This window comes from Chenopodium quinoa, unplaced genomic scaffold (genome assembly GCF_001683475.1).
Source record: "Chenopodium quinoa cultivar QQ74 unplaced genomic scaffold, ASM168347v1, whole genome shotgun sequence".
Taxonomy (NCBI): domain Eukaryota; kingdom Viridiplantae; phylum Streptophyta; class Magnoliopsida; order Caryophyllales; family Amaranthaceae; genus Chenopodium; species Chenopodium quinoa.
The window spans coordinates 1,900,514-1,921,669 of record NW_018745410.1 but is presented as its reverse complement, the minus strand read 5'-3'; positions in this window follow the sequence as shown (position 1 = coordinate 1,921,669).

The window sequence follows — 21,156 nt, the reverse complement described above, 5'->3', positions numbered from 1 at the left end:
TCAATTTTCATATTATATATAGCACAAGGGATAGAAAAGTTACCGAGGTCTTTCAATTTCGGTGGCATTTTGTTCATGATGATTGCACTACAATTTTAGGTGAGATTCACCGTTTCCACCAATTCACACTTTCTCCTTCCACTCAAAATATCTTTCAAAAACCTAGCATAGTTAGGCATTTGCTTGATAGCATCGGTAAAAGGAATTGAAAGGTGAATTTGTTTCAATGTTTCAAGAAATTTTCCAAATTGCACATCTAATTTGTTTCTAACAAATTTGTGAGGATATGATAGCTTTTCAAATTCTTTCTCTTTTTCATTCTCATGGTTTTGCTCTCTTTCTTGTTCAAAATCACTCTCAAGGGGAGGCTCAATCATGTTCATTCTCTCATTGCTTCTTTTAGGAACACTTTCTTCCAACACTTTACCACTCCTTGTTGATATAGCATTTACGGGCCTCTTAGGATCTAGTCCTTGGGGTGGAAGTTTAGAAGTGCTAGTCCCTTCCTTCAAAGCATTGGCCAATTGAGAATTTTGTGTTTCGAGCATTTTATTATGGGTCATGACTTCACTAAATTTCTTTTCACTAGAGGCCATGAAAGTATTGAACATTTTAGTTTGACTTTCCATCATTTCCTCCAAGCTAGACCTACTAGGTGGTGCTTGTGCATAGTAGTTGTCTTGAGGAGCTCTATTACCTCTAACATTCGAATTGGAAGCATTTTGATTAGAAGAACCTCTATTATTATTGTTGTTCCAACTGTTCCGATTTTTAGAGTTTCCCCCTTGTTGATATTTCCCTTGATTCCCATAGTTTCCTTGACTATTATGATTATGGTTACCATAACCACCTTGTTGGTAGTAGTTACCTTGGGGATTTTGGTCCCTTTGGTTCCTATTTCCCCATTGATTTTGGTTATGGTAATCGTAATCATTTCCTCTTTGGTTATAGGAATTTCCCTCTTGTTCTCTTCGATTTGGTGGTAAGTATCTTTATTGTCATTCCTATGTCTATTATCATAAGACAAGACATTGACTTGTTCATTTTCATTTTCATTACCATCTTCGTATTGGGTTTGGGGTTGGGAATCATAATTACAAGAAGAGGTATCATGGTCAATGACCCACAATTTTCATAAAACAAACATCCATGAGGCATGTTTTTAGAAGTAGAGGGAGAAGAGTTAGAATTTATACCTCTCCCCTTAGATTGAGAGGGATGCTCTTGTGTTGAACTAGGGGTCTCTAGTTTTTCCTTAATGGACGTCATCTCCTTTCCAAGGTTGGCGATTTGGGAAGTCAAATTGTTGATGGCATTAAGGTGATCAACGGAGTAAACCGCATTTCCTCCCTTGTTTAGAGACTCTCTCTCTCCTTCTTGCCAATCCATCAATTATCTCTATGACTTGCTCCTCCGTCTTGTTCATAATCGGGCCACCTGCTCCCGCATCTAGGCTAGTCTTTCCTTGTGGGATCAAGCCCCCATAGAAGATTTGAAGCAGTTGGTATGTCGGAATGCCATGATGGGGACACTCCCTTTGATATTCTTTATACCTCTCCCAAGCCTCATAAATGGTTTCACTAGCCCGTTGACAAAAACCTTGTATCAAAGCCCTTGCCTCGGTCGTCTTCTTTTAAGAGTAGAATCTCCCTAAGAAAGTCGTGGTGACCTCGTCCCAAGTTCTCAAGGAGTTCGACCTTACTTCTTTCTCAAGCAATTCAAGAGCCCTTCCTATCAAGGAGAAAGGAAATATCTTTAGTCTCACAAATTCTTGAGTTACCCCATTTACCTTGATCGGGTTGCAATATTTTTCAAATTCGTTCAAATGTGCAAGAGGGCTATCATGTTTTGCTCCACTAAATTGTCTCCTTTCGATCAAATTAATCATTGCGGGGCGTATTTCAAAATCATTGGCTTGAGTAACGGGTGGAGAAATGCCACTTGAAGCTCTATAAGCTCCCGAAGTTCCCAACTCCTTCAAGGGTCTTTGGATCGGTTGTTCCTCGCCAGCCATTTGTTCTTGTCTTTCCTTGAAATTGACCTCCCTAGTTGGGGAAGTAGTTAATGGCCTAGAACCGGCTCTCCTTCTTCTCCTATAAGTTTGCTCAATCTCTGGATTGTAAGGCACCAAAATCCTGTTATGATTTCTGCGCATACACTCTCGACAATTGCAATTAGTAACGAGGCTATAAGTGTAGCAAAAAAAAAAAGAAACGCACTCTTTTTGAATTTTTGTTGTTTTATGGTGAACTAGACTCAAGTAATCAATTAGCAATCAACAACACCGTTCCCCCGAAACGGCGCCATTTTGATGGGCGTTAAAACGGTCGCACATTCCACACTCAATCAAACACATTTATTAACAAACACCTTACACACCAAGCATAATGATAAGTAAGAGTTCGGTCCACAAGGAACGTGATATGGTTGCTAAAGATCTTAACACTTAAGCTAATTCGAAGTCTATGTCAATTGGGGTTCGTCAAGTAGACAAACAAACTATGATTCTAAATCGATGGATTAAAGACACTAGGGAATGGGATCCACTCAACCAAGGCAATTAGGAAAACGGGGAGTAAAATAGACAAGGTATAGCAAGGACAATATGTAAACTCAACCTCATGCAATTAGAAAACAACTCACACTACTAAACTTAGATTCCTCATTAGTCTAGCAATAGATGATACATAATCAAATTGCAATAAGTAATGACATACGCAATTTACATTCCCATGTCAAACTAAGCATATCATGCTATCAAGCTCCTAAGTCAAGGGTAGCTAATCCTATCATGAAGAACTAGCAAGCAATCTCATATAATCAATTTAATTGCAATACAAACATCAATGCTTCTCCCACATTTTCATAATTAACCCAAAAGGTTGAGCTTCACCCAACCCCTAGCAAGTAGACTACTCACAACTCATGTTTATCAACATGCAAATAAGTATTAGGGTTCTAACTTCTTCAATAATTGGGCAAAAGTGATTAACAATTGAAATAACTATCATCCAATAACAAATTATCAAGAACTAAGAAGATTTAAATATCATGCAAGAACAAATAAAATCAGAAATTGAATGGAGAAAAGTAGAAGGAAGTTACTAATTGAAGCTTGGAAATGTTGAATACAAAGTGCCAATTCTTAAGGATGAATCTTGAAACCAACTATTACAATGATTAATTTGATGAAAACTAAGCTAAATTAATGTTTCAAACTAAGAGGAGTTTCTAAAAACTAGGCTATTTCTGTCTAAGTTACAAATGAACTAAAGGAGAAGTATTTATACTCCCCGAAACACATAGGGAAATCCGTCAAAAGAAAATGGATTCCCAGCGAAGGAGCGCCCGCTCCAACTGAGGAGCGCCCGCTCCAACTGAGGAGCGCCCGCTCCACGGCCAGGAGCGTCCGCTCCTGAATGTTGCACGCCCTCTCCAACTGTCTTCAGAATACAAATAGTTTTGAAAGTTTGGGGAGGAGCGCCCGCTCCACGGCCAGGAGCGTCCGCTCTTCACAGGGTGCACTTGACATTAAGTTTGGCAGAAGGTTTGGAGCGCCCGCTCCTGAGGGGTGCACGCCCGCTCCATCTGGAGCGCCCTCTCCATTCTCTAATTTCCTTGCCTTGAACACAAACCATGCATCAAATGCTTGCCAGATTGAGTCAATAGACCTGTAAAACATGGACAAACACAAACCAAGAGGGGGCAAGGCCGAGACAAAACATTTTCATTCAAAAACGGGTTAGAAAGAGGGGAAATGAAAGCAAAATTGGGTTTAAATTAACACAATAAGTGGTCAAATAAACCACTTATCAAATCCCCCCAAACTAGCCAAATGCTTGTCCTCAAGCAATTCACATTGCCCAAAAACAAACCCTAAGATCAATTTTCTCAAAGAAAAGCACATGCATAGATTTAAGAATCCATAAGCAATAAAACTCGAGCATGAGGTATATGCCTAAGATCAACCATGGTCATGACTAGCCAAGGCCTAGCTAACCTTCCTGAAAATACTCAACTCAAGCCTATTCAACACATCTTACCGTGTCCTTATAAAAAAGTTCAAATCCCCCCTAATGGTAGTGCCTCGTGACTCCTCGAAGGAGCCGGAAAAACATAGATAAAGCGGGTTTCAAAACACTCGACATCTCAATGAAAAAGTACCTTCTCCATATGCTTGTGAGTCAACTCGCTCCACCAACAAAGGCTTCCACTACTCTCCTAATCATTGCACAACTCAAGGACTACGACACAAAGGCAAGGTGTTGTCGAGGTTGAACGTAGATACATTGATGAGTGCTCCGCTGCTATCTCCGATAATGATTTATGTTGCTACTGAGTTGTTATGAATCGGTTCCATGAAATAAGAATGGATGATGGGGATTGAGCATGAAAATAATTATTTTGGGATCTCAAAAAGAGAGAACCCATGGAAGAAAAGGTATCCATGAGACTTCTTTAGTGCCACTCATAGAACACAAATTGTGTTCGATGGTAAATCCTAAAGGTGTCAAAGAGTTTGGGAGTTGTCTATTTTCCGTATCCATCTATGGAGCCAATTGTTGTCATTGAGATTAAGGTTAGGAGCAAGCTAATTCGCTGACTTAACGAGAAGTTTCCATGCATAGTGAGTTCCCAAACAGGTTTGTCCATCATATAATTGAGAAATAGTGGATGCTTATGATTTTGGGTTGTTGTGTTTATCGGAAGAAGAGCCTCTAATTTTTGTCTATCCCATTGTTTTTTTAGGTAGAATAAAGTCTTATACTTTTTGACGAGTTGAGCTCTAAAAGGCTTTGGTTAGCCACCCAATACCCATCACCCACCTCGACCACCACCCTAAGATCGAATAACCTAGGTCGAAATTACCCTACCATCTTAAGATTAAAACCCTAGGTTTAAATTACCACATTACCCTAAGGTCAAAATCATGTCAACAAGATGAATAGAAGAAGAAAATGACTTAGCTTCTCATTGAACAACCAACACATATTTGTAATAAAATCATAGAAAGATCAACAACTACCAAAACTACCAAAAATATATCCTATTTGATACAAGATAATATTTCCCACAAATATCCTAAATATATCTCAATAAAACTCTAGGTTGAAATACAAAGGCAGAATTGTTAGGGATGTTGATCGGGGTAGTGGAAAGAGGTTCGAGTGGGGTTGTTTGTCGTGGGTTATTAGGGTTGTCGGCAAGTAAGGAAGCATGAGCGCCAGTGGGGAAGGTTAGCCGACGTCGGCAGTGAAGAGTGCGGGGGAGACGGTGGCTAAACCTGGAGTTGGAGGAGGTGGTAGGGGTGGTTGTCTAGCCATGTTATTTGTGGTTTTATTTTTTAAAAAAATAAATATAACCGTGGGACAAACTTTTTAATTAGGTTCATTTTGTATCATTTAATTTGAAGAGGGTCACCATTTTTTTTTTTTTTTGAAAAAAAGGGTCACCATTTCCATATAGGGGTCACTATTAAGAATTTCAAAAAAAACAAAAGGAAATTTTGTCAAAAACCACCCACTAAAAACACTTTTTTGTGAAAAACCACTAACAATAAAAAATGTTGTAAAACACCACCCAAGCTTAAAAAAAAAATTTGCAAAAAGCCACACACTGTCAAAAACAGGTCATTGACCATATTTTCCAGCGTTGACCACCCCACCCCATCCCCTGAAAAACCTCTAGAATTCATCAGAAAACGTCCGAAAGCCCTTCCCCATCCCCACCCCCTCGAAAACCCCTAAAATTCACTCGAAAACAATAAAAAAAAAACCCTAGACCACCTCCGAAAAATTTAGTTGGAGTGATTTTCGAGGTGGAAAGGGAGCGATTTTAGGAGAAAGTATTGCCCACTACCAGGTAGGGACTAAGATGGTCCATACCAACGTTGAAAAAAAAATTTGCTAAGGGTTGGGAAAACGTCATTTCTATTTTAATAATGTTATTTTAAGTTTGAGCCTGTTAAAATAAAATTGGGAAATTCTCAATGGTTCTCTTGAGGTTTTTCTTTTTCTCAATGGTAAACAGCAAAAAAACAAATTATCCTTGGTAATCATGAAATTATTACATAAAGTTATTTATATCATTAATGATAGTTTTGTATTAAAAGTTAACTATGGTTAGGTTTATTTTAATTTTTTACAATTAAATAAAAGTTTAGAACAAAAAAAACAAAAACAAAAGTCAGCCACCACCAATTTCCAACCTTCCTCCCTGCCATGGTGCCACCCTCGCCACCATTGACGCCACATCTGCCGATACCCAGACCTTGACTCCACCCTCTTTGGCGTGTCGGCCTTCCCAGCAGTCGTCCCTCCCCTAAACCACCGCCCCATCCCCCAAACCCCCTCTTTCTCTCACCGAAACCCCATTGAAACCCTTCCCCCAATTCATAACCCCAACCGCCCCAACCCGCTGCCTCTACCTACGCCCAAACGGCCAGCCCCGATGCGGCTCACTCAGCGTCGGTCGCGCTAGACCCCCAACGCCGGTCGGTCTAGACCTTGAAGCCCATCAGTGCGGCCTCCTATCCCCGCGAAATACTCCAAAAGCCATCTCCAACCCTCAAACAAACCCCAATCGGAACCCTAGCCATGGCTGGGAAGGTCCGATTAAGGTTTTTAAGGGATAGTGTGATGGTTTTAGGGGAATTCGTGGGGGGGGGGGAGGGGGTTTCGGGAAGGGAGATACGATTGGGGAGGGAGTTTAGCACGGCGACGGTGCCGAGGAAAAGGGGTTTTGGTGCGCCGGTGGAGTATAGGGTGGTGGGTCGAGGGATGGCGTGAGGGGTGGCTGCCTGCTGGGTTGGTGGCGGATGGGTGGTATTTTTTTTTAAAAAAAAATATTTAACTATTAATATAAAACTAACCATAGTTAAAGATTATATCCTAAAATATATCATTAATGCTATTGTTAATATATATTAAGAATTTATGATTACCAAAGATAATTGAAAATTCTAGTGTTTACCAATGAGAAAAATAAAAAGTTGATGAGCACCATTGAGAATTTCCCAATAAAATTTAATATTGTTATATGTTTCTTCAATATTGTTTTCGAGGTGTTATTTTGCTCTTTTCAGTAGTACTTATATATTAAAAGGCTAAGTATTTGTATTAGAAATTAAGTATTATATTTGTATACTGTTATTATATAAGTCAAATATGTTATTATAGAAGACAATACAGTTATTGTAAATTAGAAACTGTTAAGCTGTGTGATTTGGTATCAGAGCCATACGGTAAAAAGATAAATTAAGTTGTTAATTTAATAATGAGGTAAAAATGGAGAATACTAGACCTTCTACTTTGTGTAAGAAACCTGATTTTAAGCATTATTATCATATTCCTGAAAATACTAGTAATTTTGGCCCAGTCCTTAATTATATAGTAGATCAAATTAGTGAATTAAGATCGGAAATTGATAACATACATGCTCGTTGTATTAATATCAAAAATAAGATATCAATAACCACAATCGATATTAATAAAAAAGTAAGCGATAAAAAAAACAAGTTAAACAAGTTCAACTTGCTTTAACAAACGAAGTTAGGCATCAATTCGAAAAAGAAGTATCACCTAATAAAGAAAAAATTGTCCCGTATAAATATAAGTATCCTTTTAAAAATTTAGATAAAAATAAAAATTTTACTGTAACACTCCCTAAAAGACCTACTAGTAACCAAGAAAAGAATGAAGACACTAAAGATGAACCCTCATCTTCAGGAGAAAACGCTTAATGAATTCCAAGCCCTATTCGATAAAGAAGAAGACCCTAATAAGCTTAACAAAATCATGAACTTAATTTCTGAAAAAGAGATTGCTTCTGATAATGAAATAGAGGAAAATAATTACGTTACTTTAGAGGAAGCTATATATCAACAAATGAGATAAATGAAGTTAAATGATCTAGATTTTCTACCCATAGAATTGAAGTTGTTCGACAAAAGATTGAAAATAAACTGGGAAAAAGAATAATGGATAATGATGATGTTGGAGAGGAAATTATTAATGAAAACATTAACGTAAACAATGTTATGTAAAGACCTAGGTATCAAGGAGAAGGAAGTTGCACACGACCAAGATACATGCCAGGGAAGACTACCCGATTTAGTGTTAAGGTTATGCCTAATCATATACTTAAACAAGAAGAAGTGACTCTTGAACTTATAAGTCAAACTGGTGATAAACTTAAGTTAGACGGTGTAAGAGATAGACAAGATGTTTTAGATTAGTGGAAGAAGAGTATGAGTAGTGTACTTAATTTAAATACTGAATGGACTTCAGAAAATTTCTTAAACTATATCAAACATAGTCTTTATGGCTGTGTAGAAGATTGGTACAAAGGAATCGGTGAAGAAGTCAAAACTGCATTAAGAGTTAGTGAGTCACCTACTAGAATGTTCAGGCAGTTATGTCAATACATTGAGTTAGAGTTCATTGGTCCTAGAGCCGACCCTAATGAAAAACGAATGGAATATCAAAGGAAGTTAAGTAATTTGTCCATCTGTAATATGAAGTATGTTGATAACATTATGGAATTGGTGAAAATGAAACAAATCTTGGAATGTTCTATGACAAATTACCTAGTGCTCTTAATGAAGAAATTAGTGAAAAATATCTAGAATGGAGAGAGAAATTCTTAGCTAGGGATGCCCTAGGTAATAGAATTGCTTATCTAAGAACATGGATTGAAAAGAAATGTAGAGAGGTTGCAGGAACTCAACAAATGAAGAAACAATTTCTCACTTAGCTTGTTGGGATTTCCCAAATAACTATGGATGTGAAAGAAAAAATTATAATAAAAGAAGGAATTATAAGAAAAAGAAATTTGACTGATCAAGAGGAGAAACCTATAAGAAAAAAAATACTATAAACATGAATATAGAAAACCAAGTACGTTTTTCAGAAGGCAACATATTGCCCTGAGAAAAAGAAAACATGCAAGTGTTGGTCTTGTGGAGAATTAGGACATTATGATAATGAATGTAAGAAAGCTAATCATAAATTAACGAAAGTCTTAGGTAGTTGGGACTACATAAAAACACCAGAAGACAAGGCTTTAGAACTAGCCTTAAGCAATAATAAAGGAATAGTAGAGATAATAGAGGAAGAAAATGAGTATAATGAAGAACCCGAAGTTAGTGATGAGTTTGAAGATAAAAATTATGAAGAAATAAATAATATGATGGAAGTAGAAGAGTTAGAAAATTCAGAGTCAGATGACAATGAGGAAGATAAAAGCAAAATGATGATAGGTTAACTAAAAAGAGCTGATTATTCATTTGAAGATAATGACCTGTATCAAGTAAACAAAGAAAGTTGGAATTTTCCCCAAATTACTAAGGATAAAATATTTAAAACTTCTTTCTTTAAAACTAGAACTAAATATGTATGTGACGAAATGGAAGGAAGCATAGTAATTGAAGATTGTAAACAAAAAGCAGCCGAAATTAATATCATAAACTGGAAAAGTATTAAAAAAAACCTTAAAGAAAAAGGAAATTATAGCTATATTTGTATTGGTGCAGTACAAGTATACATAACTCCTTTACAAGATTTTGGCAAAGATGTTAAGTGCTTGAGTTTTATCTGTGATATTAGACATAAATAATTTTATGATCAAATAATCAGTGGTATCACATGTAATTTAATCAAGGAACGGTAAGCTATATATGTGAACCTAGATATTATGTGAGCTTAAAAGATTCCTTTGCGTCAAAGTTTTTAGCTATCAAGCTATTAACAAAAGGAGTGAAAATGCATAAAGGAACATGACCCATACAATTAGGATGGAAGGTGGTTTATAAGTTGGTAAACACTATAGACTCATCTTTTAAGAAACAAATAGTCGATGCTCAGAAATATGAGCAAGGAGGAGGTCCTAAAAAGAAAATTACACCTATAAAAGTAAATCCTAATGAAATTGAAATTGAAAAAACTTGGGAGGAATTCTTTATGAACCCTGCAGTTAGTAATAGATCAAGTAAGATGTTAATTGATGAATTAGGATTACTTCATATTGGAATGAATACAAAATCTAAAATACAAAGAAATCTGGGTCTTAGAACACCAAGTCTAAGTAGACAAAATTCAACAATAATAAGAATGAAAAAACAAGGTGATGAAAAGCCAGAAGAGGATGAAGAAGAAATATTAGTTCTAGTAAAGAAACTAAATGAAAAATATGAAAGTAAAAAATCCTTAAAACAACCGGCAAGACATAGCATTGATATGGGGTCATGTTCTAATTTAGAGTTAAATGATGATCCAAATAATCCTATTAGAAAGGTAATTGGATATAAAACCAAAACTGTGAATGAACCATTATATGAAGATGAAGTTAATATGAAAATGGAAGCTTATAATGAAATATCTAGTACTAATCCTAATAGCATTTATATTCCAATTGATATATGCATTGAGGATTATTATAAATATATATTATGTGCATATATTGATGGTTGTTCTACATGTTTTGGAAAGAGGACATTATTTCCAGAATTCTTGTGGAAAAAGACTAAAAATCCTATGCAAGTTAGAATTGCTAATAATAGTGTCATGATGCATACTAAAATAATTGAAGAATTACCAATAGAAATTGGAGGAGTTCAATGTGTTATTCCTATTTTATGGGCAACTGATCAACCTAGTCATGATATGATAATAGGAAAAAAATTTCAAAGATTATACTCTCCATGCACTCAAACTATTGATCAAATAATATTTACTATTAATGGTTATTCTATTCCCATACAGAAAATCACAAAGGCTTTACTCATCAGACTGTGGAATTCACGCGAAGCCAACGTGGTGATAGGGTTACTCCTATACAACGAGAGGTGGTTGAACTTAGAATTTTTTAGTGTGATTCATCATTAATAGATCAGATAAATAAGCAGCAAGAAATGTTATGTGAAAAATTATATTCAACAAATCCTTTAGAACATTGAGAAAAGGATAAGAAATTTGCTAAGATAACTCTAACAAATCCGAATAAGATTATTAGAGTAAGACAAATGGTCTATACCTACCAAGATATTTAGGAGTTTGATGAACAAATAAAAGAATAGCTTAATAAAAAGTTGATTAGAAATAGCAAAAGTTCTCATAATAGTCCAGCATTCATGGTAAGAAATCATGCAGAAGAAAAAAAAAGGTAAAGCTAGAATGGTCATTAATTATAAGCAGCTAAATGAAAATACTGTTTTTGATGGCTATTACATTCCTAATAAAACTGTGTTATTTAATAGAATACAAGGAGCCACATGGTTTTCTAAAATGGATTGTAAGAACGGCTACTGACAAATTAAAATGGAAGAAGAAAGCATTCCATTAACTGCATTTGGTGCCCCTCAAGGCATTATGAATGGCTAGTAATGCCTTTTGGATTAAAAAATGCTCCACAAATATTTCAGAGAAGAATGGATAATATTTTTAGAGAACTTAATCAATGTTGATTGGTCTATATAGATGATATTCTAATATTCTCAAAAGATTTAGAACAACATAAGAATGATCTTAAAGCAATAACTCAAAAATGTGCAGAGCATGGTATAATCCTTGGAAAAGATAAATGTGTTTATGCTAAACAAGAAATTGAGTTTCTTGGATTAGAAATTAAAGCAGAACAAATAATACTACAAAAATATATTTAGATAGAAAAATTTCCAGATAAAATTGAAGATAGAAAACAACTAGAAAGATTTCTAGGATGTTTAACCTATGCTTCTGGTTTTATAGAAAATCTTGCTCTATTAAGAAAACCATTACAGAAAAAACTCAAGAAAGAAATAACTTGGAACTGGAAGGAAAGTGATTCCATAATTGTTCAAGATCTAAAAGCTATGTGCAAAGATCTTCCTGTACTAACACTACCTACTAGTGAAGATGATTTTAATCCTTGAAACAGATGCTATTAATGAGCAATGGAGTGCTGTGTTAAAAATCAAAGAAGGAGAAAGACTTTGTAGACATAGAAGTGGAAGTTTTAATAAAGCTGAGTTAAATTATCCTATGATGCAAAAGGAAATCCTTGCAGTTATTAGAGGGATCGAGAAGTTCTTAATCTTCTTAGCCCCTAAACAGTTCTTAAAAAGAACAGATTGCAAAGGCATACTCGGTTTTGTTAAAAAGAATTTGTCTAATATACAAGCGCAAGGGAGACTCCTGCGTTGGCAATTATGGCTTAACCAATTCTCTTTTACTGTTGAACATATACAAGGATCGAAGAACTCTTTAGTCGATAGTCTAACCAGAGTATTGGCTAATGGCGAAGAAGCACAAGACATCAGAAAAACCTCCTGCCCATCAACTAGAAAAGATGGAGGCAGAGAGAAAAACTCTTATTGAAGAAACTGATAAAGCAATGGAGCGGGTTTCACCCTCCACTTGGGCCTTGATGGAGGCCATGATTATTTCATAAAAAAGAAGATCTCGAGATGGTTTAATTAAAAGTTGTCATGTAGCAGTTCGGAGGTTCCTAATGTACGAAGTAATGATCATTATCCTGAGGCTTATTCCTGATATTCAGGATATAATACTAAATAAAATAAAAGATAATATTTTTAGGTTCTGGTATGATCTAGTTGTATCAAGGTCATACAGGATGTATGATGTCTATGATCTATGGGGAAGTAGAATAATATTCAACACCAATTTCAGAGTGGGTACTGTGTCAATTCATCCACATTCACCGGAATAGAGGGCACCTTATGTAGCGGAGCACTACAGAGCTTGGGATTATGGGATGGTTCATAGTATTGTACCATTTCCCGATAATAATACTACGTTCTTTGAGAATCTCACAAAATTCCAGAAGTTTGTTTTTAGGAGAATTTATGAAGCAACAAGATATAAAGGAAGAGTTGAATAAGTCCAAGTGCAAAGTGCAAACATTGAAATGTTGAAGGAAAAATTAACTCTCCACATTTCATGGTTATGTTTGAAGACGTTCATTGCAAACTCAAAGATCCAATCTGTATCCAGCAAAGACGAGTAAAAGATCCTACAGAAGCAAGAGCTAATGGATTTTTCTATATTTCTCAGTATCTTAACTAGTTCATAGCGTTAAAAGAAGAACCACCAGTCATAATACATGTGGGAAATACTACTATAGTAGCACTAGAATGGTTAAGAAATTATTTAGAAGAAGGAGTATTACATGGTGAATCAGTGTATGATTATCTCGAACAAGTTGAAGCTGGGAGATATTTATCCTTAAAGGGAAAAGAGCACTTACTGGAGATCTTTGTCACATGGGATGAATCTTATGCTGCTAAATGTGTGATGGATCTAGGTATAGAAGAGGACAACCCAATTTATGTCCATTATGAAGAGAGTAAGGACAAAAAAGGCAGTATAAAAGATATGATGGAGTCCTGAGCCCACACCAGCAATTATATAATCTACTTTTACTATTATAGCACGTTTTATTTGTTTTAAAGAATCTTTAGAAAAGCAGCGAATAATATTCACTTGCTGAGTCATGGTATTCTGTAAGCCATAGAAAGTGTCGGTGACCTTTGTGAGCCTTCCCCTATATAAAGGGCATTAGCCAAAGAAGTGAAGGCAAAGTTGAAAGAGTTAGCTAGAGAATTGTTCTGAAATCATTAGAGAGTCCTCTAGAGAAAAATACTCACCTTAAAAGACAGATTGGTTCTCCATCTCTCTTAAAGTAGAGAAAACTCTAGTTCAACTTATGTCTGTTTAAGCTTTCAGTTTGTGTGTTTGTTATAATCACTTGTAGAAAAAATGAAAAAGGCACCCCTATATTGCCACCGGTTCAGTCCAAACCAGTGGCAAAAAAGGCTAAGAAATTGCAAGTTCAAATCGGGGTAGACTTATAGCACCGGTTCAGTTCAAACCGGTGGCAAAAATGTTTAGGCCACCGGTTTGAACCGGTGCTTTTTTTTTAAAAAAAAACCCACCTTTATTTCCTTCCCCTCCTTTCTTCCTTCTCTTTCTCTTTCATTAACCTTCCCCCTCAATTTGACTTACCCCGCCTTTATTTCCTTCCCCCTCCTTTATTTCCTTCCCCCTCCTTTCTTCCTTCTCTTTCTCTTTCATTTTCCTTCCCCTTAATTTGACTTATTGTTGCATTCGCAAAAACCCTCAGCTCTGCATTCTCCTCCTTTTCCCTCCACCATAGTCACCACCGTCGCCAGCCACCAGCATTACCGGAGGGTCGAAAACCGTTGCCCTTCTCTTTCTTCCCTGCCCTTCTCTTTCCCCTTTCTTTCTCTTTCAATTTCTGAGGTCCAAAAACCACTTTACCACAGCCACCTCCACCATTACGCAGCCGCCATCAACACTCCACCGCTGCGCCACCTTCGCTGGTTCCTTCACCACCGAGGGTCGTCCTCAATCTCTCCTCCCCTTAACTTCTTCCACCTCCAACTAGCTTAGGGTAAGTTTTAATTTTTTTTTTTTGTTAAAAATTAAACAATTATTTTGAAATATGTACTTATATTATTTTGAATTGCATTTTGAACAATTATTGTTAAGCAAATTAAAGTTAAGGTTTGAATATAATTTTACCCTAATTTTTCTTAATTTTTTGTTGTTTATTGGGAAATTTTGAATACATTATAGATTAGATATATAGTAACCTTGTTCCTTAGTTGAAATTTTGTATGTTTTAATGGGTAATTTTAGGTTGATTTGATGAGTAAATTTGAATATATTAGAGATTAGTAAAAGTGTTACTTAATTAGTTGAATTTTGGTATGTTTTAATGTGTAATTTTAGGTTGTTTTAATGGGTAATTGTGAATATATTAGAGAATTAGTGACCTTGCTACTAATTAGTTGTGAATAAATTAGAGAATTGTGAATAAATTAGAGAATTAGTGATCTTGCTACTTAGTTGTGAATAAATTAGAGAATTGGTGACCTTGATACTTAGTTTTGAAAAAATTTGAGAATTGTGAATACACTAGAGAATTGTGAATAATTTAGAGAATTGTGAATAAATTAGAGAATTAGTGATCTTGCTACTTAGTTGTTGTGAATAAATTAGAGAATTGTGAATAAATTAGAGAATTAGTGACGTTGCTATTTTCTTTTTTTTTAATAGATTCATATGTGAAGCATGAGTTTAGCTTGAGGACTACATATTTAGCTCAAGTGGGAAGTTCATAAGTGTACATCCATTGTACTTGCTATATTGGTATGAATTATAAACTTTACTAAGCTATATTTCTTTCTATTTATCCATTTAATAAAAGTTTATTCATGATATTGCAACTTGTGTATTGTTTAATTGCAAATAAATACAACAATATATAGAATTCTTGCATCATCATATGCCTAGATACCCGTTCAAGGCTTTCTCATTAGGAGAAAGTCTTGAATAGTGCCCGGTTGGGACTGTTCGTTCTTGAATGTGTACTTTCACTTAGGTGGTGAATGTATGTCTTCTTTTCGATTTGAAGGAACATCTTGGCTTACCATTTCCTCACTATGTTCTCTGGGTACATATGTGGATAATTAATTATCTACATCGTGTACTTGGAGAACTAGGGGGAAATGCTGTCGGATTTTCCTTAAAATTGAAAATTAAAGTTGACATACATTCACTAGTAAGAGTATACATTTAAGGATGGGTTAGGTTGGAGTGATAAGAACTCTTTGGAAACATGCATTTTTTCACTATATGAATGGTATATTCACGATGTGTACTTGAATTTGATTTGCATAAAATATGTAGCAATTACACATATTCATTATATGTTGCTATATATGTTTAGAGACAATTTACTAAATGAAGAAGGATCGTGGTTGGATGTATGGTAGACGCGATACATTGGAATTTTGGAATGGGGTTCAAGAGTTTTGCGATAGGGCTTTATCTTATCAACGCAAACTAGGTCACAAAGGTCTTTATTGTCCTTGTGTTGATTATAATAATGTGAATGTGGTCGATAGTGTTGAAATCATTAGAGATCATGTATTATGTAATGGGTTTAGACATAAATACCATGTGTGGATTTGGCACGGTGAAGGTGGAGACTACAGTGGGGATCTTGATCTGAATGATGTGCGTGTTAGAAGGAATGAGATTCATGTAGACGAGGAATACAAGAATGGTGACTATATTGTTGATAATGGTGAGGATGGAGCTAGGGCTGGAAATCGGATCAGGTCGGGTCAGGTTCGTCTTCGGGTCAGCTGATTTCGTGCCAGCTACCCCCTGACTTGAACCTGATCCATTTAACATTTCGGGTTGAAAACCTCAACCTAAACCTGATTATTTCAGGTTTGGGTCAACCAGAAAATGACCTTATTTGATCTGAATTTTTATTTGGGTTTAAATAAGGTTATGTTACTCTAAAATTAACCTGAAAATGATCTGAAATGACCCGAACAAATGAACAACCTAATTTTTCAAAGTTTCAAACCACCTAAATTTTTCTAACCCTTAGATTTTCAAGAAAACAAAAGCGAAGGTTCAAACATTTAGTACTTCAATCCTAACAAATAGTCCAAAATAAAACGCATAGTAAGTACGGTACCTAATTATCAATTACAAATCAAGAGTGTACTTAACAAATTACAAACCAAGTTTCAAAACACAAGTTCAAATTTCTAGTTCTCAAATCAAATTAGAGGCTGCAATAGGGCTTGCAATTGGATCAAGATCGGGTCATTATGGGGCGTATATATAATTCTATTTCTCCACCTCAAGCTTCATAATTGATCCACAAAGCATTTCCAATTGAACATGATTCGTTGGACATTATTTCCTACCAACATAATAGTCACAAGTCACAAGACTAATTAAACCTAATAACATGCATTTAATTTATAATTTAGAATAATTAATAATTCAAACTCATATGATAACATGCGTTTCAGTCACAAGAAAAGGAAACTAACAGTCACAAGAACATGCAGAATATAAATAATTAAAAACAGAATAATTTCGAACAGAACATGTTGAAAATGAACAATTAAGAACGCATAAATTCATAAATTAGCAAATAAACAACAAAAATACATAAACTAGCAAGACCAATTCGCATAAATTCATAAATTAGAAAAAATAAAAAAACAAAAATACATAAAGTAGCAAGATCAATTCGCATAAATTCATAAATTAGCAAGAATAATTCGTATACTTGTAAACCAACAAGATCTATTCGCATAAATTCATAAATTATCAAGAAAAAGCATGAAAACAATAGTTAAATACCGTATGAGAATGAGAAGATAGGAGAAAAACTCGAATTCAACAATGATGGAGTATTCGGATTCAACAATGTCTAATGAATTCTAGTGTTTTTGAGGAGAGAGAAAATTTAAGAGAGAGAAGGTTGTAAAATGGTTGAATGAAATGAGGGAAATGAAAGGGATTTTAGGGTTTTGGTAGTATATATGGAGCCTCTTTAGTTTATTGGGCTAGGCCATTAGAAGGTTTTTCCGATTTTTTTGGTTTTTTAACTTAAATTATTTTGAGTTATCAGGTCATGTTCGGGTTGATCCGACTTGATATTGACCTGAATTTTTATTTTGGGTTAAGTGGGTCGTTTTCGGGTTGAGATTTTTAACCTTAACCTAACCCATTTAATTTCGAGTTCGGGTTCGTGTTGACCCATTTAAGTTTTTAGGTCGAAAATCTCATCCTTAACCCGCTCTTTTCGTGTCGGGTTCGGGTCGGGTTTTTGGGTCGGGTCAGCTTTTGCCAGCTCTAGATAGAGCCGATGATGATCAGGCGGATGAGGTCGAGGATGAAGACGTGGATGAGATGTTGCATGGTGTTGAAGGTGGAGTGTTTGAGTTATTATCGGAGGCTTTCAAAAAGCATTTGTATCTTGGGTGCAAAAAATACTCCAAACTATCGGCCGTGCTAACACTTTTCACCATTAAGTCGAAGCATGGGTGGACAGACATTAGTTTTACTTCTTTGTTGACTGCATTAAGTGATACGTTGCCTGATGGGAATGAAATTCCTAAGTCTTACTATTATGCAAAGAAACTCATGTGTCCCTTTGGTTTGGAGAATAAGAAGATACATGCATGTCCTAATGATTGTATTCTTTATCGAAATGAGTATGAACAATTGCAGGAGTGTCCACGATGCAAGTTGTTGCGCTACAAGCACATGAGTTACAATCCTGGTACGGAGGGACCTCATGCTAAGGTGTTGTGGTTAGGGGTGTGCAAAAGAGAACCGAGACCGGAATCTGGACCATAACCGTCCGGATTTTTGACCGGACCCGACCGGACCGTTGGATTCCGGGTCGGTCCTCGGTCCTTACAATCTAGCGATTCCGGGTTTCCAGTCCGGTTCGGGTAAAAACCGGAATATTACGGTCTAGACCGGAAACCTGAAAAATGTAATTTTTAAAAAAATTTATACTTTATGTTTTCATTTCTTAAAACCCTACTCCTAAGTTCTAGCGCCTCTTCCTCTTCACATTTTCTCAAGCAGTTTCTCGCTCCTCTTCCTCTTCTTCTCTCTCTCGATTTCAACCAACCACACAAGCGAAGATAGGCAGCCGACCGACCACCACTGTATTAAGCAACCCTACCTTAGCAAACATGAGCAACGACTAGAAAGAATCCCGTGAGCGGCGACTTTGACAACTCGCGAACCATCGACTAGAGAACTCTAATTCGCGCGGTTGTAAATTGCAAACCACCGACTACATAACTGATTGGTCGCCAGAATATATTAGAGATGTCGTTGGAGGAATCGTCATCAATACCCATCATCTGTGACTCTGCAAGCCTTGGATTTGTTTTTTTGTTTTTTTTCTCTAACTGTAACTTTGATATGGTTCTTTAATTTAGATTATAATTAAATAATGTAAAGAATGTCGTAAGTGGTGAACAAAGTTGATCTTGATACTATACTTTGTATTTTTTAATTTTCGAAAAAATCTTTTTTTGTTTTGGTAAGAAAATCAAATATCCAAAATTCTGGTCTATCAGGTCCAAAACCAGATTGGACCGTAAAATTCAGGTCCAGACCGGAACCCGGACCGGTAGATTATGGTCCGGTCTCCGGTCCTTAGAAATAGGCGATTCCGGGTTCCGGTCTAGGTCCGGTCCGATTTTGGACCGGTGCACAACCCTAGTTGTGGTATCTTCCCATTATTCCAAGGTTTAAGCGTCTATTCTCAATACCAAAAGACGCTAAAAACTTGAGGTGGCATGCAGAGGGAAGAAAGAAAAACAGAATGCTGAAGCATCTAGCTGACTCCCCGCAGTAGTGGAAGAGCATTGATTTGAAGTTTGAGAAATTTGGTGATGAAGTAAAAAATTTAAGGCTTGGGTTGTGCACGGATGGGATGAATCCATTTGGCACTCTTAGTACCCAACAAAGCACATGGCCGGTACTTTAAGTGATTTATAATTTGCCTCCTTGGTTGTGCATGAAACGTAAGTATGTAATGCTTTCATTGCTAATAACGGGGCCTAGGCAACCTGGAAACGACATAGATGTTTACCTTGCGCTGCTTATTGACGAATTGAGAAAGATGTGGGACGAAGTGGTTTCCATTTTCGATGCTCATCAGAACGAGATTTTCACATTGCGTGCAGCCCTTATGTGGACCATGAATGACTTCCCTACATATGGAAACTTGTGTAGGTACAAGGTCAAAGGAAAAAAATCATGCCCCATATGTATTGATGACACATCAATCATATACCTTAAGAATTCTCGCAAAGATGTCTACTTGCGGACTTGAAGGTTCCTTAGGTGTGATCACCTGTACCGTAGGCAGAAAAAGACTTTCGATGGGACAGTGGAAGAGGATACTGCGCCTAGACCATTGACTGGTGCTGAGATTTGTGCTCGGGTGAAGGGTATAAGAACAGTGTTTGGAAAATCAGAAAAAATTGTGGTCTCAGCTGCTCTATTTAAGAAAGAATCAATCTTTTGGAAGCTTTTGTACTGGAAAGAACATAACGTTAGGCACTGTCTTGATGTGATGCATATAGAGAAGAATGAGTGTGATGCTCTTTTGGGAACGCTTATGAATATTCAAGGCAAAACAAAGGACGGAAAGGGTGCACGGTTAGATTTGCTAGAGATGGGGATTCGTATAGAATTATGGGCTCAGGAAAAGGATAGAAAGGGAAAGGAACCGGGAAAAGAAGATGAAAATGTTTCAAAAAAGGGAAGGAGAAGAGAAAGGGAAAGGGAAAGAGAAAGGCCATGGATACGTCAAAGAAGAAAGTTGAGGGTAAAGGGAAGGATGAAAAGACTTATTTACCTCAGGCTTGCTTTACATTGTTAAGCGTAGATAAACCTATGTTTTGTGTATGTCTGTACGACATTAATAAGGTTTCATCAGGGTACTCATCTAACATGAAAAGATTTGTATCCTTGAATGGAGAATTGAAGCTGACAAGTATGAAATCCCATGATTGTCACAATATGATGCAAGTATTCCTATCGATTGCAATCCGTGGTATTTTACCGAAGCACGTAAGGGAAGTGATTACAAGCCTTTGTTCGTTTTTCAATACAATATGCAGCAAAGTGTTTGATCCTTGTACACTACATGCTTTGCAAGCGGAGGTGGTTGTGACTTTGTGCAAATTCGAGATGTATTTCCCACCCTCAATTTTTGACATAATGGTTCATCTGATTCTTCATTTGGTGCATGAGATTAAGTTGTGCACAAACTATTTTATGAACCTATGTTCTACAATTCATGATCATACAAACAAAGCCTAGTCCATTTCATTTACCTAATTGGCCCAATAATTTTATGAGGCCCAATCTTCTTACTTACTCTACAACATTCTCTCCTATAAATACCCCATTAATCCCCAAAAATTTCCCACACCAAAAGGTTAGTCTTCTTTTCTCTCTCCTTTGTTTTATTAATTTGTATAATTATAATTATTGATTTATGGATTTTGATTTTATTGTTTGAAAGTAATTTAATTAGTATCAAGTTGTATTTTTATGACTAAACTTTATGATTTCAGATTTTATAAGTATCATAATTTTCAGATTTTGTAAATTTTATAACCTAGGGTTTTTAATTATTGAAAATCATGATTTTAGGGTTTTTATGAACAATTGATTTAGGGATTTTATAGTAATGATGTTTTGAAATTTTTGTGATTATAACTGATTAGGGGATTTTTATCCACCAAGCGCCGTTTGACAAGTGGACCAACCAGGTTCCGCC